This window comes from Anomaloglossus baeobatrachus, chromosome 11 (genome assembly GCF_048569485.1).
Source record: "Anomaloglossus baeobatrachus isolate aAnoBae1 chromosome 11, aAnoBae1.hap1, whole genome shotgun sequence".
Taxonomy (NCBI): domain Eukaryota; kingdom Metazoa; phylum Chordata; class Amphibia; order Anura; family Aromobatidae; genus Anomaloglossus; species Anomaloglossus baeobatrachus.
In genome coordinates, this window is record NC_134363.1 from 50459658 (window position 1) to 50482965 (window position 23308).

Here is a 23308-nt window from a genome sequence, read left to right on the forward strand (position 1 = left end):
GCCTGTCAGCTGACCTGTGTGGAGACTAGCGGTGCGCACAGTGATGACATCATTGCTGTGCTCACCGCTTCTACACAGATCAGCTAGCCGGCAGACAGGAGGATGAGCGATGCTGCAGAGGAACAGTAACTGGTGAGTGTACTGCTTCACTGCACGGATGATGATGCGCGGGGGACAGTGAATATAGCTACACATGATCACTCCAGGCTGTAGTTGTCAGGGGTGATCACGCGGGCTGGCTATTAATGTGCGCACCCCCCCGCCCAGCGCTTCAGCGCTGAGGGATGATGGGCGGGAGGATGGTCGTGCATATCAAATGTGCGGGCCCATGTGGTCACGGCAGGCTGCTACAGTCTGCTCATGCCCCCGATGACCCGCTCCACCGCAGCACCCTCATTCCCCGCAGCCACATTCAGACTAAGACGAACCCCCCACTTTCCCCAACATTTGGGGGAGAAAAGTGCTTCTTATAGTCCAAAAAAAACAACGGATTTTTGTGTACTCACCGTAAAATCGTTTTTTCTTAGCCATCATTGGGGGACACAGGACCATGGGTGTTATGCTGCTTATCCATAGGACACTAAGTAGATGCAAAAAGCATAGCTCCTCCTCTGCAGTGTACACCCCCTGGCCGGAAAACCTCAGTTTTAGTGCACAAGCAGGAGGAGAAAAAAAAATAGTAAGAACTTATCTTAACAGAGGAACATGACAAAAAAAAAGAGAGTCATAACCAAATAAGGTACTGAGAGAACCAAGGCCCCACAGGGCAACAGGGTGGGTGCTGTGTCCCCAATGATGTCTAAGAGAAAACGATTTTACGGTGAGTACACAAAAATCCGTTTTTCTCTGACGCCTCATTGGGGGACACAGGACCATGGGACGTCCTAAAGCAGTCCATAAGTGGGAAACCAAAAAAAAACAAACAAAAAAAAAAAAAAGATAACGCAACCCAAGGACTAGGAACCAGTCCCAGACAGCCTGGAGCGCCTACTGAGAGAGGTGCTCTACTGCCGTTTGCAGAATTGTCCTACCCAGATTTGCCTCAGTTGAAACCTGGGTATGGACTCTGTAATGCTTTGAAAAAGTATGTAGGCTAGACCAGGTCGCAGCCTTACACACCTGTTACACTGAAGCCTGATGCCGAATGGCTCACGAAGCGCCAACTGCTCGCGTGGGATGAGCCCGTAGCCAATTAGGAATGGGCTTGAGTTGCAAGCGGTAGACTTCCTGGATCGCAGAGCGAATCCAGCGAGCCAGAGTCGCCTTTGAAGCTACCTGTCCCTTCTTAGGCCCCTCAGGAATGACGAACAAAGAGTCAGTTTTCCTAAAGGGGGCTGTCCTGGATATGTAATATCTGAGAGCTCTGACGAGGTCTAACGAATGCAGAGACCTTACCACCCTATGAACCGGGTGCGGACAAAAGGAAGGCAGAACAATGTCCTCGTTCAAATGAAACGGGGTAGGAACCTTTGGACGAAAATCCGGAAGGGGGCGCAGGACCACCTTGTCCTGGTGAAAAATCAGAAAAGGCTTGCGGCAAGAGAGTGCTGCCAGCTCCAAAACCCGTCTGATGGACGTAATTGCCACCAGGAATGTTACCTTCCAGGACAGCAGAGCAAGGGAGGATTCCTTGAGAGGTTCAAAGGGGGACCTCTGGAGACCGTCCAGAACGAGATTGAGGTCCTATGGTTCCAGCGGCTGTTTGTACGGGGGAACTAGATGGGAAACGCCCTGGAGGAAGGTCTTGACTTGCAGTTTTTGAGCCAGGCGGCATTGGTAGAAGATTGAGAGCGCTGAGACCTGCCCTTTAAGGGAACTGAGAGCCAACCCCGCTTGCAAGCCAGACTGTAGAAAGTCGAGAATTCTGGGGATGGCCAGAGGCAGAGGCTGGACGTTAGTTTCCCTGCACCACGAAAGGAAGATTTTCCAAGTACGGTGGTAAATGCGGGATGAAGCAGGCTTTCAGGCGCTGATCATGGTGGAGATAACTGCGGGGGAGAATCCCGCTCTTGTTAATACCCAGGTATCAATGGCCATGCCGTCAGCTTCAGGGCTCTGGAGTTCTGATGGGAAATGGGCCCTTGGGTCAGCAAGTCTGGGATGTCTGGAAGGAGCCACGGTGCGTCTGTGAGCATTTGTACTAATTCGGCGTACCAGGCGCGCCTGGGCCAGTCCGGTGCTATCAGTATCCCCGGGAATCCCTCTGCCTTGATCTTCCTGATTACCCGCGGCAGAAATATGTAAGGCAGGCGGAAGTGGTGCCTGGAGCAGACTAGAGCATCCGCGCCGATGGACTGCGGGTCGCATGACCTGGCTATGAACGTGGGTACCTTTGCGTTCAACCTTGAGGCCATTAGAGTCACGTCTGGTGTGCCCCAGCGAGTGCAGATGTGTAGAAACACTTCTGGGTGGCGAGACCACTCTCCGGCGGCCAGGCCTTGGCGACTTAGAAGTCTGCTGCCCAGTTCTCTACTCCCGGTATGTGTACTGCTGATATCACTGACCCTGTTTTGGCCCAGCTGAGGATCTTGTGGGCCTCGAGATAAGCCGCTTTGCTGCGGGTGCCCCCCTGCTGATTGATATAGGCTACAGCTGTCGCATTGTCTGACTAGACTCGAATCTGACGACCCGCTAGCAGAGGGCGGAACGCCTTGAGCGTGAGGAAGATCGCGCGGATTTCCAGGATATTTATGGGTAGGGAAGACTCCTGGGGGTGTCCAACATCCTTGAGCAGTGTGGTGCCGGTACAGCCTAGGAGGCTGGCGTCCGTGGTCAGGACCAGCCAGTTCACTGGGAGAAAAGATCTCCCCTTGGATAGGGATGAGGACCGAAGCCACCAGCGGAGTGCGTACCTGACTGAAGGCGTCAGGTGAAGATGTTTGTCTGGGGAGAAGGGGCTCTTGTCCCAGGCAGCTAGAAGGGCCAACTGCAGTGGACGGAGGTGCAGCTGAGCAAAGGGTACTGCCTCCATAGCCGCCACCATCCTGCCTAGCACCCTCATGCTGAATCGAATGGAGCGAGACGGAGGACGTAGATGGCAGCGTACCGCTAGTCGTAGAGCCATCGCCTTGTCCTGAGGGAGAAGGATCAAGCCCCTACGGGTGTCCAGGGACATGCCCAGAAAGGTGATTGATCGTGATGGGACCGGGGATGATTTGTCTAGATTCAGTAGCCACCCTAAGCAGGATAGGGTGTCCGCGGTGATCTGCACACTGGTTGAGCAGTTGCGGAAGGAGGGGGCCTTTATGAGGAGGTCGTCCGGGATAGGTATTATCACTCCTGCCATTTGGAGCGAGTGGATTGTTGAGAAAAAGGCCTCGCGTCGTTTTTGAGTCTTTGGGGGGGTTTGAGAGAAAGAACCAACTCGGGGGTCGCACCCATTTGTCGTCTGAGGTGGCATGCCAGATGTGTTGGAAGAGCCGCAGTCGACCCCCTACAATGAGTGTGTCTACCGGGGTACCGAAGGAGTCATGAGGGAAGGGGGGGGGGTAAGCGTCGTGGATGAGTCTCCCTAGTCCTGGACTGGTTTTGGTCTAGGCTGCCATGACGAAGTGGGTTTCGTGGAGAGCTGAGAAGGTCGGTCCCTGCGTAGTCCGCGGTTAGTGGCGGGGGCAGAGCGGGATGTCGACCAAACAAATGAGTTCTGAAAGGAGCGGAACGAGGACTGTGGACGTCTGGTGAAGGTCGTCCTGGGCTTCAGCTGGGGAAGGGAGGTACTTTTCCCTCCCGTGGCGTCCGAAATGAGCTTGTCCACATGTTCGCCAAACAATTGGTCTGGAAAAAAGGGAAGGCCCGTGAGAGACTTCTTGGAGGCAGAGTCCGCTCGCCATTGTCGGAGCCAGAGAGATCTACGGATGGCTATGGTATTTGAGGTGGCAAACGCTGCGCAGGTAGCAGCGTCCATGGAGGCCTGCATGAGGTACTCCGCCGCAGCGGCAATTTGAGCTGTTACCTCTGTGAAGGTATGAGGGAACTGAGATTCCTCAAGCGAAGTGTTAAGGGATTCTGCCCAGACCGAGATCGCCTTTGCGACCCCCACAGAGGCAAAGGAGGGCGAGAGGAAAGAACCCGCAGCCTTAAAAGCAGAGCGGGCGAGGTGCTCCACCTGTCTTTCTGTCGGGTCCTTGATGGAGGAGCCATCGGGTAAAGACAAGAGCGTCTTTGTGGCAAGGCGGGAGACCGTATCGGCCCAGCCCTTAGGGGCAGGTGAGGCAAAAGGGCACCGGGCCTCCATGAGTTTTCGGTTACCGAAGCGCCTGTCAGGCTTCTCCCTTTGCTTTGTGATGATATCTTGAAACTCTGGGTGATCAGCGAAAACCTTTTGGGGTTTCTTTGCCCTCTTAAAGGAGACCACATGGTCAGTGGTAGTGGATGGGGGATCCTCTACATGCAGAGTTTGGTTGATTGCTGCTATAAGGGAGTCTATTGCAGTTTGATCATCTCGGGGTGATGAAACCAAGGAATTCTCCTGGTACAAACAGCATTCTCCCTCCTCCAGCTCTTCAGAAGCCGTGGAGCGTGTAGGAGAGCCTGCCCTGTGTGTTCCAGAGGGAGAGCCCTGGGGGCCATGAGAGAGTGCTGGAGACACCCGGCCGTGTGCCCTTTTTCTGATCCCTGCAACCGGTGAAGCATGGGCCCGGAATTCCTCAGAAGGACCCTCCACAGGGGTGACAATAGGCTGCGTTCCGTCCGGGGGCCCAGAAGGGTGTGGAGGACAACATTGCATAGCCAGAACCAGGTTCTGGGACAGTTTTTCCATGGATTGGGACAGAAACTGTGCCCATTCCGGTGGGCTGGGAGCTCTAGGCTCTGGGCTGACTGTTGCAGCGGTGGTGGGGGGGGGGAGTCTTGGGGGGCTACAGGGGCACAGGACTCACAGAAAGAAGAGGTGTGTTTACGTGGTAGCTTAGCGTGGCAGGCAGTGCAGGCCGTGCAGGCCGAATAACAGACTATGTGAGCCTTTGCACTCTTAGTACCCGTAGAATTTTGCATGTTCCTGGTAGGAGTATGCCAGGAGGGGGAGCAATGATCTGCAGAGCTACAGTGAAGCAGTGTGAAAAGAAGGGAATTTTGTTTACTTACCGTAAATTCCTTTTCTTCTAGCTCCAATTGGGAGACCCAGACAATTGGGGTGTATAGCTACTGCCTCCGGAGGCCACACAAAGCAGTACACTTAAAAGTGTAAGGCCCCTCCCCTTCTGCCTATACACCCCCCGAGGGACCATTCTCCTGCGTCCATGCCCTGGCGACTTAGAAAGTCTGCTTCCCAGTTTTCCACGCCTGGGATGTGAACTGCGGATATGGTGGATGCTGTGTCTTCCACCCACATCAGAATCCGCCGGACTTCCTGGAAGGCTTGCCGACTGCGTGTTCCCCCTTGGTGGTTGATGTACGCCACCGCTGTGGAATTGTCCGACTGAATCCGGATCTGCTTGCCTGCCAGCCACTGTTGGAAGGCTCGCAGGGCAAGAAAAACTGCTCTGATTTCCAGAACATTGATCTGAAGGGTGGACTCTTTCTGAGTCCACGTACCCTGAGCCCTGTGGTGAAGAAACACTGCTCCCCACCCTGATAGGCTCGCATCTGTCGTGACCACCGCCCAGGATGGGGGTAGAAACGACCTTCCTTTTGACAATGAGGTGGGAAGAAGCCACCACCGGAGAGAGTCCTTGGCTGTCAGAGAGGGAGACATCCCTGTCGAGGGACGTCGACTTCCCGTCCCATTGGCGGAGAATGTCCCATTGTAGAGGGCGCAGATGAAACTGCGCGAAAGGGACTGCTTCCATTGCTGCCACCATTTTCCCTAGGAAATGCATGAGGCGCCTCAAGGAGTGCGACTGGCTCTGAAGAAGAGATTGCACCCCTGTCTGCAGCGAGCACTGCTTGTCCAGTGGAAGTTTCACTATCGCTGAGAGAGTATGAAACTCCATGCCAAGATATGTTAGTGATTGGGTCGGGGTTAGATTTGACTTTGAAAAGTTGACAATCCACCCGAACCTCTGGAGAGTCTTCAGTGCCACGTTCAGACTGTGTTGGCATGCCTCTTGAGAGGGTGCCTTTATCAGCAGATCGTCCAGATACGGGATCACAGAGTGACCCTGTGAGTGCAGGACTGCTACTACTGCTGCCATGACCTTGGTGAAGACCCGAGGGGCTGTTGCCAGCCCGAAAGGAAGCGCTACGAACTGCAGGTGTTCGCTTCCTATAACGAAGCGTAGAAAACGCTGATGCTCTGGCGCAATCGGTACGTGGAGATAAGCATCTTTGATGTCTATTGATGCTAGGAAATCTCCTTGAGACATTGAGGCGATGACGGAGCGGAGAGATTCCATCCGGAATCTCCTGGTTTTTACGTGTTTGTTGAGCAACTTTAGATCCAGGACGGGACGAAACGACCCGTCCTTCTTTGGCACCACAAACAAATTGGAGTAAAAACCGTGACCTTGTTCCTGAAGAGGAACGGAAGTCACCACTCCTTCCGCCTTTAGAGCGGCCACCGCCTGCAGCAGAGCATCGGCCCGGTCGGGCGGTGGAGAAGTTCTGAAGAAACGAGTTGGAGGACGAGAGCTGAACTCTATCCTGTACCCGTGAGACAGAATGTCCCTCACCCAACGGTCTTTGACCTGTGACAGCCAAATGTCGCCAAAGCGGGAGAGCCTGCCACCGACCGAGGATGCGGAGAGAGGAGGCTGAGAGTCATGAGGAAGCCGTCTTGGTAACGGTTCTTCCTGCTGTCTTTTTTGGGCGTGATTGAGTCCGCCAAGAATCTGAGCCTCTCTGATCCTTTTGAGTCCTTTTGGACGAGGAGAATTGGGACCTGCCTGAGCCTCGAAAGGACCGAAAACCAGACTGACCCCTCCTTTGTTGGGGTTTGTTTTGTCTGTGTTGAGGTAAGGATGAATCCTTACCCTTGGAGTGTTTAATGATTTCATCCAAACGCTCACCAAACAATCGGTCACGAGAAAAAGGCAAACTGGTTAAGCACTTCTTGGAAGCAGAATCTGCCTTCCATTCTCTCAACCATAGGGCTCTGCGTAAAACCACGGAGTTGGCTGACGCCACCGCCGTACGGCTCGTAGAGTCTAGGACAGCATTAATCGCGTAAGACGCGAATGCAGACATTTGAGAGGTCAATGGTGCCACCTGCGGAGCAGATGTACGTGTGACTGAGTCGACTTGCGTAAGGCCAGCTGAAATAGCTTGGAGTGCCCATACGGCTGCGAATGCTGGCGCCAACGACGCTCCAATAGCTTCATAGATGGATTTCAACCAGAGCTCCATCTGTCTATCAGTGGCATCTTTAAGTGCCGCTCCATCTTCTACTGCAACTAAGGATCTAGCTGCAAGCCTGGAGATTGGAGGATCCACCATGGGACACTGGGTCCAGCCCTTGACCACGTCAGGGGGGAAAGGATAGCGTGTATCTTTAAGCCGTTTGGAAAACCGCTTATCAGGATAAGCGTGGTGTTTCTGGATTGCGTCTCTAAAGTCAGCGTGGTCCAGAAAAGAGCTTAATTTACGCTTGGGATATCTGAAATGGAATTTCTCATGCTGTGAAGCTGACTCCTCCGCAGGAGGAGCTGGCGGAGAAATATCTAACATCTTATTGATGGACGCTATAAGATCATTCACTATGGCGTCACCATCCGGTGTATCCAGATTGAGAGCGGTCCCAGGATCAGAATCCTGGTCAGTTACATCCGCCTCATCACCCATAGATTCATCCCGCTGGGATCCTGACCAGTGAGACGAAGTTGAGGGCCCCTCATAGCGAGCCCGTTTAGGGTGTCTGGGACTGTCGTCCGAGTCAGAGACGTCACCCTGGGGTGCGTGTGACACCCCCGGAGCACGGAAGTGTTCCAGCTGAGGGGGACCAGGGAGCAATGATTCAACAGTGTCCGTGGTCTGAGTTACTGGTCTAGACTGCAATGTTTCAAGAATTTTAGACATAGTCATAGACAATCTGTCAGCAAAAGCTGCAAACTCCGTTCCTGTCACCTGGACAGCATTCACAGGTGGTACACCCTGGGTCACGTCTAGCAGAGGCCCCGGCTGTGCAAGTGTCACAGGGGCCGAGCACTGCACACAATGGGGGTCAGTGGAACCTGCCGGTAGAGCAGCCCCACATGCGGTACAGGCAGCATATAACGTCTGTGCCTTGGCACCCTTGCGTTTTGCGGACGACATGCTGTTGCCTCCTTGTAATCTAGGAGGGTATATAGCCGAGAACACCAGCGACCGTACAGTGTCAGTATTTGCAAACACAAAATACCAGGTACACAAACGGCACAAGTGGGGGTGAGCCCTTGAGGGCTGCTTACCGCCCGCTGAACAGCGGGTATGAGGCCGTAGAATCCCGTGTCTGGGTCTCCCCGTCTCCCCTCTGCAGCTCAGCGTGCAGGCAGGAATGGCTGCCGGCGTCCTGTGAAGAGGGGCGGACCGTGGGCGTGCCACAGACAAAAGTGCGGGAAACTGCGTCCCCCTGTGCCTAGTGTGAGGGCTGGAGTATGTAAAAAAGACTCCAGCCCTCAGCGCTGATGCTCTGTACAGCGTCCCGCCCTCCTCCTGACAGGCAGGTGCGGAGGCGGGCACGAGACGAACTAGGCCGCAAAAGCCGGGGACTGTAGTAATAAGCGCGGCCGAGATGAAGGGAATTTTGTTACTTACCGTAAATTCCTTTTCTTCTAGCTCTTATTGGGAGACCCAGACGATTGGGTGTATAGCACTGCCTCCGGAGGCCACACAAAGCAATTACACTAAAAAGTGTAAGGCCCCTCCCCTTCTGGCTATACACCCCCAGTGGGATCACTGGCTCACCAGTTTTAGTGCAAAAGCAAGAAGGAGGAAAGCCAATAACTGGTTTAAACAAATTCACTCCGAGTAACATCGGAGAACTGAAAACCGTTCAACATGAACAACATGTGTACCCGCAAACAAACCAAAAATCCCGAAGGACAACAGGGCGGGTGCTGGGTCTCCCAATAAGAGCTAGAAGAAAAGGAATTTACGGTAAGTAACAAAATTCCCTTCTTCGGCGCTCTATTGGGAGACCCAGACGATTGGGACGTCCAAAAGCTGTCCCTGGGTGGGTAAAGAAATACCTCATGTTAGAGCTGCAAGACAGCCCTCCCCTACGGGGAGGCAACTGCCGCCTGCAGGACTCTTCTACCTAGGCTGGCGTCCGCCGAAGCATAGGTATGCACCTGATAATGTTTGGTGAAAGTGTGCAGACTCGACCAGGTAGCTGCCTGGCACACCTGTTGAGCCGTAGCCTGGTGTCGCAATGCCCAGGACGCACCCACGGCTCTGGTAGAATGGGCCTTCAGCCCTGATGGAACCGGAAGCCCAGCAGAACGGTAGGCTTCAAGAATTGGTTCTTTGATCCATCGAGCCAGGGTGGCCTTAGAAGCCTGCGACCCTTTGCGCTTACCAGCGACAAGGACAAAGAGTGCATCCGAACGGCGCAGGGGCGCCGTGCGGGAAATGTAGATTCTGAGTGCTCTCACCAGATCTAACAAATGTAAATCCTTCTCATACCGATGAACTGCATGAGGACAAAACGAAGGCAAAGAGATATCCTGATTAAGATGAAAAGAGGATACCACCTTCGGGAGAAACTCCTGAATGGGGCGCAGCACTACCTTGTCCTGGTGGAAGACCAGGAAGGGAGCCTTGGAAGACAGCGCTGCTAGCTCAGACACTCGCCGAAGAGATGTGATCGCTACCAGAAAAGCCACTTTCTGTGATAGTCTAGAAAGTGAAACCTCCCTCAGAGGCTCGAAGGGCGGCTTCTGGAGGGCAACTAGTACCCTGTTCAGATCCCATGGATCTAACGGCCGCTTGTACGGGGGAACGATATGGCAAACCCCCTGTAGGAACGTGCGCACCTTAGAAAGTCGTGCTAGACGCTTCTGAAAAAAGACGGATAGCGCCGAGACTTGTCCTTTAAGGGAGCCGAGCGACAAACCTTTTTCTAACCCAGATTGCAGGAAAGAAAGAAAGGTAGGCAATGCAAATGGCCAGGGAGACACTCCCTGAGCAGAGCACCAGGATAAGAATATCCTCCACGTTCTGTGGTAGATCTTAGCAGACGTGGGTTTCCTAGCCTGTCTCATGGTGGCAACGACCCCTTGGGGTAAGCCTGAAGACGCTAGGATCCAGGACTCAATGGCCACACAGTCAGGTTCAGGGCCGCAGAATTCCGATGGAAAAAAGGCCCTTGGGACAGTAAGTCTGGTCGGTCTGGTAGTGCCCACGGTTGGCCGACCGTGAGATGCCACAGATCCGGATACCACGCCCTCCTCGGCCAGTCTGGAGCGACGAGTATGACGCGGCTGCAGTCGGATCTGATCTTGCGTAACACTCTGGGCAAGAGTGCCAGAGGTGGAAACACATAAGGGAGCCGGAACTGCGACCAATCTTGCACTAGGGCGTCTGCTGCTAGAGCTCTTTGATCGCGAGACCGTGCCATGAAGGTTGGGACCTTGTTGTTGTGCCGGGACGCCATTAGGTCGACGTCCGGCCTTCCCCATCGGCGACAGATTTCCTGAAACACGTCCGGGTGAAGGGACCATTCCCCTGCGTCCATGCCCTGGCGACTGAGGAAGTCTGCTTCCCAGTTTTCTACGCCGGGGATGTGAACCGCGGATATGGTGGAGGCCGTGGTTTCCACCCACATCATAATCCGCCGGACTTCCTGGAAGGCTTGCCGACTGCGTGTCCCCCCTTGGTGATTGATGTATGCCACCGCTGTGGAGTTGTCCGATTGAATTAGGATCTGCTTCCCTTCCAGCCACTGTTGGAAGGCTAGTAGGGCAAGATACACTGCTCTGATTTCCAGAACATTGATCTGAAGGGTGGACTCCTGCTGAGTCCACGTACCCTGAGCCCTGTGGTGGAGAAACACTGCTCCCCACCCTGACAGACTCGCGTCTGTCGTGACCACCGCCCAGGACGGTGGTAGGAAGGATCTTCCCTGTGATAATGAGGTGGAAAGGAGCCACCACTGCAGAGAGTCCTTGGCCGTTTGGGAAAGGGAGACTTTCCTGTCCAGGGATGTTGACTTCCCGTCCCATTGGCGGAGAATGTCCCATTGAAGTGGACGCAGATGAAACTGCGCAAACGGAACCGCCTCTATTGCCGCCACCATCTTCCCGAGGAAGTGCATGAGGCGTCTTAAGGAGCGCGACTGACTTTGAAGGAGAGCCTGCACCCCAGTCTGTAGAGACCGCTGCTTGTCCAGCGGAAGCTTCACTATCGCTGAGAGAGTATGAAACTCCATGCCAAGATACGTTAGTGATTGGGTCGGTGACAGATTTGACTTTGGGAAGTTGATGATCCACCCGAACGTCTGGAGAGTCTCCAGTGCAACATTCAGGCTGAGTTGGCATGCCTCCTGAGAGGGTGCCTTGACCAGTAGATCGTCCAAGTAAGGGATCACAGAATGTCCGTGAGAGTGCAAGACTGCTACCACTGCCGCCATGATCTTGGTGAACACCCGAGGGGCTGTCGCCAGACCAAATGGCAGAGCTACGAACTGAAGATGGTCGTCTCCTATCACGAAGCGTAGAAAGCGTTGGTGCTCTGTAGCAATCGGCACGTGGAGATAAGCATCTTTGATGTCTATTGATGCTAGGAAATCTCCTTGAGACATTGAGGCAATGACTGAGCGGAGGGATTCCATCCGGAACCGCCTGGCGTTCACATGCTTGTTGAGCAGCTTTAGGTCCAGAACAGGACGGAATGAGCCGTCCTTTTTTGGAACCACATAGAGATTGGAGTAAAATCCTCGCCCCCGTTCCTGAGGGGGGACAGGGATCACGACTCCTTCTGCTCTTAGAGAGTCCACCGCCTGCAGCAGGGCATCTGCTCGGTTGGGGTGTGGGGAGGTTCTGAAGAACCGAAGTGGAGGCCGAGAACTGAACTCGATTCTGTACCCGCGAGACAAAATGTCTGTTACCCACCGGTCTTTGACCTGTGACAGCCAAATGTCGCAAACGCGGGAGAGCCTGCCACCGACCGAGGATGCGGAGGGAGGAGGCCGAAAGTCATGAGGTAGCCGCTTTGGAAGCGGTTCCTCCATTTGCTTTCCTGGGGCGTGAGTGAGCCCGCCAGGAATCTGAGCTCCCTTGTTCTTTCTGAGTCCTTTTGGACGAGGAGAATTGGGCCTTGCCCGAGCCTCGAAAGGAGCGAAACCTCGACTGCCACTTTTTCTGTTGAGGTTTACTTGCCCTGGGCTGTGGTAAGGAAGAGTCCTTACCCTTGGACTGTTTTATGATTTCAGCCAATGGCTCACCAAACAGTCTGTCTCTAGATAATGGCAAGCTGGTTAAGCATTTTTTGGAACCAGCATCTGCTTTCCAGTCCTTTAACCACAAGGCTCTGCGCAAAACCACAGAATTGGCGGACGCCATAGCGGTACGGCTCGTAGATTCTAGGACAGCATTGATAGCATAGGTCGCAAACGCAGACATTTGCGAAGTTAGGGACGCCACCTGCGGTACTGCTGGATGTATGACAGCATCCACCTGTGCTAAACCAGCTGAAATAGCTTGGAGTGCCCACACGGCCGCGAATGCTGGAGCAAACGACGCGCCGATAGCTTCATAGACAGATTTCAACCAAAGGTCCATCTGTCTGTTGTTGGCATCTTTAAGTGAAGCACCATCCTCTACTGCGACTATGGATCTAGCCGCAAGCTTGGAAATTGGGGGATCCACCTTTGGACACTGGGTCCAGCGTTTGGCCACCTCAGAGGGAAAAGGATAACGGGTATCCTTAGAACGTTTAGAGAAACGCTTGTCTGGGTGAGCGTCGTGTTTCTGGATTGATTCTCTGAAGTCAGAGTGGTCCAAAAAAGCACTTAATTTACGCTTGGGATACAGGAAATGGAACTTCTCCTGCTGTGCAGCTGCCTCCTCTGCTGAAGGAGCTGGGGGAGAAATATCCAACAGCCTATTAATTGCCGATATAAGGTCATTAACCATGGCGTCACCATCAGGGGCATCCAGATTGAGAGGGGCCTCAGGATTAGAATCCTGATCACCGTCCTCAGTCTCATCACAGAGAGACTCTGCTCGCTGAGACCCTGAGCAGTGTGATGACGTCGAGGGTCTTTCCCAGCGAGCTCGCTTAGGCTGCCTGGGACTGTCATCTGAGTCAGAGACTTCAGCCTGTGATGCTTGAGACCCCCTTGAAGTACGGATTAGTTCCAACTGAGGGGGACCGGGGAACATAGGCACAGCAGTGTCCATGGTCTGAATAACTGGCCTGGACTGCAAGGTCTCCAGGATTTTTGTCATAGTCACAGACATTTTATCGGCAAAAACTGCAAAGTCTGTCCCCGTCACCGGGGCAGGGTTCACAGGCGTCTCTGCCTGGGCCACTACCACCATAGGCTCTGGCTGACGAAGTGCCACTGGGACTGAACATTGCACACAATGAGAGTCGTTGGAGCCTGCTGGTAGATTAGCCCCACATGCTGTACAAGCAATGTACACAGCCCTTGCCTTGGCACCCTTGCGTTTTGCGGATGACATGTTGCTGCCTCCTCAGAGCAGTACAGGGTGTCCAGCCAAGAAGCGACCTTACAGTGCAACTATATATATATATATGGTACCAAGAAAAAAGTACACTAATATAACACTGAGGCACTAGTGGGGCCAGCACTAATGTGCTGCTTACCGCCCGCTTAGGAGCGGGTGTGTGGTCGCCGAAATCCCTTTAGTCTGGGTCTCCCAGAGCCTGCTGCCTTTCCCCAGCCAGACTGCATGTGTAATGGCTGCCGGCGTCCTTGTGGAGAGGGGGGGCGGGCCCTGGGCGTATACAGACGAAGAGCGGGAAGCCTGCTTCCCACTGTGCCTAGTGAGAGGGCTGGAGCATGTAAATAAAGCTCCAGCCCTCGGCGCTGCCGATTGAGCAGCGTCTCTCCCCTACCCTGATTGACAGGGTGGGGGCGGGAACGAAGCGGCGCTAGGCCGCAGAAGCCGGGGGCTAAAGTTAGAAGCGCCGCCGCCGTAAAAGCGCGGTCGGCGCAAAGTCCCCGGCGCATCACAAGTCGCAGCTGCTCCGCCGCTCCAGGAGCGGTCGGCGCAGTAGTTCCCAACATGTAACGTCACTCAGCAAAGCTGGAGTGACCTAACCCCAGCGCACAGCGCTACTGTCCCCGGCGCACTATAACGCTCAGCAAGCCTTGAGTGTCCGTGCCTGCCGGGGACACAGAGTACCTGAAAGTTGCAGGGCCTTGTCCCTGAACGGCACTCCCGCTCCAAATCCAGCAGGTTCTCTGGGTCTGTGGATGGAGCCCGGCCCCAGGGCTTGGGGGCCGGCAAGATCCCACTTCCACAGAGCCCTCCATGGGATGTGGAAGGAAAACAGCATGTGGGCTCCAGCCTCTGTACCAGCAATAGGTACCTCAACCTTACAAGCACCACCGCGGGTGAGAAGGGAGCATGCTGGGGGCCCCATATGGGCCCTCTTTTCTTCCATCCGATATAGCCAGCAGCTACTGCTGACTACAAACAGTGGAGCTATGCGTGGATGTCTGACCTCCTTCGCACAAAGCAGAAAACTGGTGAGCCAGTGATCCCACTGGGGGTGTATAGCCAGAAGGGGAGGGGCCTTACACTTTTTAGTGTAATTGCTTTGTGTGGCCTCCGGAGGCAGTGCTATACACCCAATCGTCTGGGTCTCCCAATAGAGCGCCGAAGAAATATGCATGGCCAGCGCGGAAGTCCCCGGCGCACCACAAGTCCCAGCCGTGTCACAGTGCGACTGACCCCAGCGGCCGGCGCGACCGTTCGCCCTGGTCTACCCACTCAGCCGAGCTGTAGTGAGGAAATGGCACAAGCGCAGCAGCGTTGATGTCCCCGGCGCACTAACACACCCAGCAATGCTGCGGTGTGCGCGCGTATGCACGGGGACACAGAGTACCTTGACGGAGCAGGGCCATGTCCCTGACGATACTCAGCTCCATATCCAGCGGCTTCTCCAGGGGCTGCGGATGGAGCACGGTCTCCTGTGCCTGGAGACCGGTAAAGTCCCACTTCACCCAGAGCCCTAATGGGGGTGGGGAAGGAATCAGCATGTGGGCTCCAGCCTCCGTACCCACAATGGGTACCTCAACCTTAACAAACACCGCCGACAGAAAGTGGGGTGAGAAGGGAGCATGCTGGGGGCCCTAGTATGGGCCCTCTTTTCTTCCATCCGACATAGTCAGCAGCTGCTGCTGACTAAACAGTGGAGCTATGCGTGCGTGTCTGACCTCCTTCGCACAAAGCAAAAAACTGAGGGACCCGTGCTCCCACGGGGGGGTGTATAGCCAGAAGGGGAGGGGCCTTACACTTTTAAGTGTAGTACTTTGTGCGGCCTCCGGAGGCAGTAGCTATACACCCCAATTGTCTGGGTCTCCCAATTAGGAGCGAAAAAGAAAGGTTCGTACTTTGCTTCGGTGTACCTCACCAGAATCAGCCGATGGCCCTGCGTCCTCAGGAAGGAGTAAGCCCGGTCTGTGTGGCCCTGGGAGCCCTCCCCCGCCACTGGTAGATTGATGATTGCAGGGAATCTTGCAGAGACAAAAGGACTCCCCCTCCCTCCAGCTAGCACGCAGCTATGGTGGGAATACAGCCTGTGAGCTCATAGTCCTGGGAGCAGTCTTACTCCCTTTGCCTGGGAAAACAGTCAGGGAGGATCTCACCTTAACACTGCCTCAGTCCAGGCAGTGGAAATAGCAGAGTAAGGCTATGAGCGCACGCTGCGTTTTTTTGACGCTGCATTTTTGTGCGTTTTTGGCCGCTAAAAATGCACAAAAACGCACCTGCGTCGAAAAAACGCATCAAAAAACGCATGCGTTTTTACCGCGATTTGGTGCGTTTTGCTGCGTTTTTCCAATGCATTCCATCGGCGGAAAACGCAGAAAAACGCAGGAAAGAACTGACATGTCCATTTTTTTTTTGAAGCTCAAAAACGCAGCTTAAAAAACAGTTGTGTGCGGACAGCAAAAATGAAAACTCAGATTTTGCTGGGGAAGCAAAGTCATGCAGTTTTGAGGCCAAAAACGCACCCGAAAAACGCGCAAAAACGCCGCGAAAAACGCACTGTGCGCACATAGCCTCAGCCTGTTGTGTCCGGCCACACAGGTGCAATGTATCAACTCGGTGCCTGCAAAAGGAGCTGAGGAAGTGTGCCTCTGCCCTGGGCCTCTGGAAAATCGGTATCTGTGGGACCAGTCGTCCAGAAGATGCAGCCCAGGATCTAGCATCGCAGGAGGGGGTACGGGGAGGCAACACTCCGCGTTCCCGCCTGTTGATGGTATTGGGAGATCGGTCCCTAGGGGAACCGTCGCCCTCAAAAAAAATAACAAAAAAACCTTGAAAGGATGTGCCTCCTACAGACACTAAGCTAACACTGAGGTTGCCTGGCCCGGCCACGGGGTGTATACTGCAGAGGAGGAGCTAATGCTTTTTGCATCTACTTAGTGTCCTCCTATGGATAAGCAGCATAACACCCATGGTCCTGTGTCCCCCCATGAGGCGTCAGAGAAAATCCGGTAATTCACTGGTAACTTAAAATAATGCAAAAGTATCTTATTACTATTAAATCTTGAGGATGTGATGACCGTGTTTGTTCCAATTCACTTGCTGCAATTTTATTATATTTCAACTGAAAGCCGCCACCATCTACATATTTCATGTAACTTACAAATTCAAGATGTAAAAAGTCCAACTGCAGAATTTTGTTTTATTATTTCCTCGTCTGTTAGATATCAGTAAAGTATGTTCTGTTGCAGCGTTAACAAAAAGAATTTTGTTTACTTACCGTAAATTCTTTTTCTTATAGCTCCGACATGGGAGACCCAGACCATGGGTGTATAGCTTCTGCCTCCTGAGGACACACAAAGTACTACACCAAAAAGTGTAGCTCCTCCCTCCGAGCATATACACCCCCTGGATGACCAAATCTAGCCAGTTTAGTGCAAAAGCTGAAGGAAGACATCCACCCACAAGTAGAGATAGAGTAAAACCCGGAATAACCGGAACCTCTGCCAACAGGCAACAGGGAGGGTGCTGGGTCTCCCATGTCGGAACTATAAGAAAAAGAATTTACGGTAAGTAAACAAAATTCTCTTTTTCTTCATCATTCCTTATGGGAGACCCAGACCATGGGACGTCTCAAAGCAGTCCATGGGTGGGAATAAACAGAAAACTGAGAAGTAGGCAAAACCTAACTTCACAAATGGGCGACAGCCGCCTGAAGGATGCGTCTACCCAAGCTCGCATCTGCCGAAGCATGAGCATGCACTTGGTAGTGCTTCGAAAAGGTGTGCAGACTAGACCAAGTGGCAGCCTGACAGACCTGCTGAGCCGTAGCCTGGTGCCTGAAAGCCCAAGAGGCACCGACAGCTCTGGTCGAGTGCGCCTTAATCCCCGGCGGGGGAGGCACCTGAGAACATTGGTAGGCATCGGATATGGCCGACCTAATCCAACGAGCTAGGGTCGGTTTAGAAGCCGAGAGACCCTTGCGCTGACCTGTGGTCAGCACAAAAAGAGAGGTGCACCGCCTAAGAGCAGCGGTGCGTGACACATAGATCCAGAGCGCCCGCACCAAATCTAAAGTATGCAACACTTTCTCAAAGCGATGCACAGGGGCCGGACAAAGGGAAGGCAATGAAATGTCCTGGTTAAGGTGGAAAGGAGACACCACCTTAGGGAGAAAGTCCGGAGTCGGACGGAGAACCACCTTGTCTTGGTGAAAAACCAAAAAGGGTGACTCCGAAGAGAGCGCAGCCAAATCAGAGACTCTCCTGAGAGAAGTTATGGCCACCAGAAAGACCACTTTCTGTGAAAGTCGAAACAAAGAAACCTCCCTAAGAGGCTCAAAGGGGGGTTTCTGTAAGGCCGTGAGGACCAGATTAAGGTCCCAGGGATCCAAAGGCCGCCGGTAAGGAGGAATGATGTGAGATGCGCCCTGCATGAAGGTGCGCACCTGGGCCAGTCGGGCGATACGCCGCTGGAACAACACTGACAGAGCCGAGACCTGTCCCTTGAGGGAATTGAGGGATAGTCCTAGCTGCAGACCGGACTGTAGAAAGGACAGGATGGTCGGAAAGGAAAACGGCCAAGGAGCATGGCCGGAAGAGCGACACCAGGACAGGAAAATTCTCCAAGTCCTGTGGTAAATCCTGGCAGAGGAAGACTTCCGAGCCTGAGTCATAGTGGCGATGACCTCGGAAGGAATGCCTGAAGGCGTCAGGATCCAGGACTCAAGAGCCACGCCGTCAATCTGAGAGCCGCAGAATTCTGGCGGAAAAACGGACCTTGTGAGAGAAAGTCTGGGCGGTCCGGGAGATGCCACGGCACCTCTACGGACAGACGGAGCAGGTCTGGGTACCAAGCTCGCCTGGGCCAGTCTGGAGCAATGATTATGACCCGACGGCCCTCCATTCTGATCTTGCTCAGGACTCTGGGCAAGAGAGCTAGAGGGGGAAACACGTAGGCCAGACGGAACTGGGACCAATCCTAAACCAGCGCGTCCGCTGCCAAGGCCTGAGGATCGTGGGAGCGAGCCACGTAAACCGCGACCTTGTTGTTGTGCCGGGATGCCATTAGATCCACTTGCGGCAGATTGACCGGAACACTGCCGGATGCAGGGCCCACTCGCCGCTGTCCACGGTTTGACGGCTGAGATAATCTGCCTCCCAGTTTTCTACGCCTGGGATGTGGACTGCGGATATGGTGGACTTGGAGTCCTCCGTCCACTGAAGGATACGTTGAACTTCCAACATTGCTAGGCGGCTGCGAGTCCCGCCCTGGTGATTGATGTAGGCAACTGCTGTCGCGTTGTCTGACTGGACTCAAATGTGCTTGCCCGCCAACAGGTGGTGAAAGGCTACGAGAGCTAGGAGCACAGCTCTGATTTCCAGCACATTGATCGAGAGGGCAGATTCGGACGGAGTCCAAGTGCCCTGTGCTCGGTGGTGGAGAAACACTGCTCCCCAGCCGGATAGACTGGCATCCGTGGTGAGAATCACCCAGGACGGGGCCAGGAAGGAGCGTCCCTGAGACAGAGAGAGGGGCCGAAGCCACCACTGAAGAGAGCTCCTGGTCTGTGGCGACAGAGCCACTAGCCTGTGCAAGGAGGAAGGCCGCTTGTCCCAACAGCGGAGAATGTCCAGCTGCAGAGGACGCAGATGGAACTGGGCAAAGGGAACCGCTTCCATTGACGCCACCATCTGACCCAGCACCTGCATGAGGTGCCTGATGGAATGACGGCGGGGCTTCAACAGAGAGCGCACCGCCAGATGAAGGGACTGCTGTTTGACTAAGGGCAGCTTCACAAGTGCCGTCAGAGTCTCGAATTGCATCCCTAGGTACGTAAGTTTCTGGGTCGGGGTCAGAGTGGACTTGGGCAGATTGACAAGCCACCCGAATTGAACAAGCGTGGCGAGAGTGAGCGAGACACTCCGCTGACAGTCTGCACTGGATGAAGCCTTGACTAGAAGGTCGTCCAGGTAAGGAATCACTGCCAACCCCTGGAGGTGCAGAACCGCAACCACTGCTGCCATGACCTTGGTGAATACACGAGGGGCCGTGGCTAACCCGAAGGGAAGAGCCACGAATTGGAAATGTTCCTCTCAGATTGCAAAACGTAGCCAACGCTGGTGTGAAACTGCATTTGGCACATGCAGATAGACATCACTGATGTCGATGGATGCTAGAAAATCTCCTTGGGTCATTGAGGCAATGACCGATCGCAGAGATTCCATGCGAAAGTGCCGCACCTGAACATGCTTGTTGAGAAGCTTGAGATCCAGGATGGGCCGGAAGGAACCGTTCTTCTTGGGGACTAGGAAGAGATTTGAGTAGAAACCTCTGAACCGTTCCCGGGCGGGAACCGGTACAATTACTCCGTTGGCCTGCAAGGATGCCACGGCCTGAGAGAAGGCGGCGGCTTTGGAGCAGGGGGGAGTGGACAGAAAAAATCTGTTTGGCGGGCTGGAAGAAAATTCTATCCTGTAGCCGTGGGAGATGATATCCCGCACCCACTGATCGGAGACGTGTTGAAACCACACGTCGCCAAAGTGGGAGAGCCTGCCACCGACCAAGGACGTTGCTGGCGCGGACAGATAGTCAAGAGGAGGCTGCCTTTGTGGCAGCCGCTCCTCCGTTCTTCTGAGGACGCAGCTTCGTGCGCCAGCTGGATTTTCGATCCTTGGCTGAGTTAGTGGACGAGGCTGAGGGCTTAGAGGATGACCAGTTAGAGGAACGAAAGGAACGAAACCTCGACTGGTTCCTGCCCTGGACAGGTTTCCTGGTTTTAGTTTGTGGCAAGGAAGTACTCTTCCCGCCAGTAGCTTCCTTAATAATTTCATCCAGTTGTTCACCGAACAGCCGGGACCCAGCAAAGGGGAGCCCAGCAAGGTACTTCTTGGAAGAAGCGTCTGTTTTCCACTCTCAAAGCCACAAGATCCTGCGGATAGCGAGGGAATTAGCGGAAGCCACCGCCGTGCGGTGAGAAGCCTCCAGAATGGCAGACATGGCATAGGATGAAAAGGCTGAAGCCTGGGAAGTTAAGGCAACCATTTCGGGCATAGATTCCCTGGTGAGGGAATGCATCTCCGCCAGAGAAGCAGAGACGGCCTTAAGAGCCCACACTGCTGCAAAAGACGGGGAGAACGAGGCCCCTGCCGCTTCATATACAGATTTGGCCAGAAGGTCAATCTGGCGGTCAGTGGGATCCTTAAGTGAGGTGCCATCGGCCACAGATACAACTGTCCGGGCTGAGATTCTAGACACCGGAGGATCTACCTTTGGTGAATGAGCCCACTCCTTGACCACTTCTGGTGGAAAGGGAAAACGGTCATAAGAACCAGGCTTTGGGAAGCGTTTGTCAGGACAGGCTCTGGGCTTGGTCACAGTGGCCTGAAAACTGGAGTGGTTAAAGAACACACTCCTTGCTCTCTTAGGTGAGGTAAACTGGTGTTTTTCTACCTGAGAGGCTTGTTCCTCTGACACTGGTGGATTGAGGTCCAGTACGGAATTAATGGACGCAATCAAATCACTAACATCCGCATCACCTTCAGTTAGATCAATGGGGTACATAAGAGGTAGCGTCCGAGCCCACAGTAAAGGCATCCTCCTCGCCCTGCAATTCAGCTCGTGAATCAGAGCCGTGGGACGAGGAAGGAGAAGAGTCCCTGCGTCTCCGTTTAGGAGGACGGGGTCTGGGAACAGATGAAAAATCCTCTGTGAGCTCTGCAGAGCGAGTCGGAGCAGCAGAGGCGCCCTGAGAAGGGGGCTGATGCATGGTCAGCAGAATCCGGGACAGCTGTCCCATGGAGTCGGCAAAGGACTGGGAGATAGCTTTAGAAAAAGATGCTACCCAAGCCGGGGGTTCAGCCACCGGGGCTGGAGCAGCCGGAGGGACCCCTGGGGGGACTCCAGGCTGAGGCACCACCATGTTAGAGCAGGCATCACAATGTGGATATGTGCTCGGTTCAGGCAGTATGAGCTTACATGCAGTGCATATAGAGTAAAGCCTTGCAGCCTTGCTCCTAGTGAGAGACATGCTGCTGAGGTGGAGGTTCTGCAGTAAAGAATACACTCCTTCAGAATGACCCCCAGAGAGTGTATAATAAAGCCCACAACCAGAGGTTGTGGCTTACCAGACCGTTTTGTGTGCCCTCCGGATTCCACAGCTTGGACCCTCAGACAGATGCAGAGCTGCAGCAGCCAGCGCCGATCAGTGTGTGAACGCTGATAAAATGGCGCCGGAGTGAGGAGGGGGGGCGGGGTTTAGTCCAAGAGCGGGAACCGGAGGGCCAAGGAGAAATACAGGGGAGGGAAACATCTCCTCAGAGAAAAGTGTCCTCCCCTGAGCTGAACGGCCGGTGGGCGGCGCCGCACTGTCCCCCTGCATGACTGACATGCAGGGGCACTGAAAACGAAACTAGGCCGCAGCCGAAGCCGGGGCCTAAATTTTCCCATGCGGCCGACGAGCAGGCACCCTCGGCGCGGTTCTCAGGAGAAAACCAGAGAACCGGCCGGAAATCACAGCAAAGTGAAATAACACACTCTCCCCACAATAAATGTACAAGGGACCCCTCAATAACGTCTCAATACTTAGCTTATGAGACGCAGGGCCAGGTCCCTGAGGGGTGAGCGCTCCGTCCGGCAGGGTCCTGAAAGGGCTGCGGATGGAGACCGGTCTCCTGCAAAGCAGTGAGAACCGTGATGGCTCCCACTTCAAGCCAGAGCCCGAGGGATGGTGAAGGAGCGCGGCATGTAAGGCTCCAGCCTTGTAAAATCAACCTTAACAGCACCGCCGACACAGTGGGGTGAGAAGGGACATGCCGGGAGTCCAGCTTGGACCCGCTTTTCTTCCAACTCTTTGAAATCAAAAATCAAAAATCAGATGAGAATGCATGTGTGTGTGACCTCCTGAACACAAAGCATTGAACTGGCTAGATTTGGTCATCCAGGGGGTGTATATGCTCGGAGGGAGGAGCTACACTTTTTGGTGTAGTACTTTGTGTGTCCTCCGGAGGCAGAAGCTATACACCCATGGTCTGGGTCTCCCATAAGGAACGATGAAGAAAAAAAGATTTTGGGTACTCACCGTAAAGTCTCTCTTTCTCGGAGACTTCAAATCGCTGTCTTTTGCAGTTTGCAGCGCTGCGCCGCTCCTCTACTAGATTAGAGGACAGAGAATTCTGCATGGAACGGAAGTTACTTTCTTAATGTGAATCTACGAACCTCATAATGAGGTTCTGATAGAATCACATTAAGAAAGCAAGTGACTGTCTTCCATATGTGCTGGCAAGATGTAGCTGCTGTCACATGAAGGAGGAGAGGACAGGAGCAGCGCTGGAAACGGGAGAAGACAACAACTCTGCAGGCCCATTTTAAAGGGGTTGTCCAGGCTTCACACAAGTCTGCAGTCACTTTATCTGAGTCGTGAGTGTGTGGTGTGTACGCTGTCAGGATTCCCCTTTACTGAAGATGCGAGTGGCTGGGTGACCACATACATGTGATTACTAGACGTATAAACTGAGCAAGGACAAGCACTTCTAGTTGGCATGTGACCGCAAGTATGCAGATTGCGTACATAACCGCTCACTCGTTCATGAAATACCGGGAAATCCTGAAAGCGTGCACCCCCCACATCATGAAGATTCAGAATTCTGAAGTCACAGAGTGAATGGAGACTTGTGTTTAGCCTGGACAACCCCTTTAAGATGACTGGGTCTGTTGCAATTTCCTATAGAGAAGTGTGCTGGGGGGGGGGCAAACAAAGGCAATGCTGCTCTGCA

The 23308-nt window shown here is 53.9% G+C and overlaps 1 protein-coding gene across 1 annotated transcript in view; it reads right to left on the reverse strand.

Moving 5' to 3' along the window:
• Window positions 1-23308, reverse strand: part of RUVBL2 (RuvB like AAA ATPase 2) — a 103852-nt gene that overhangs the window by 27040 nt on the left and 53504 nt on the right. The window lies entirely within an intron of this gene.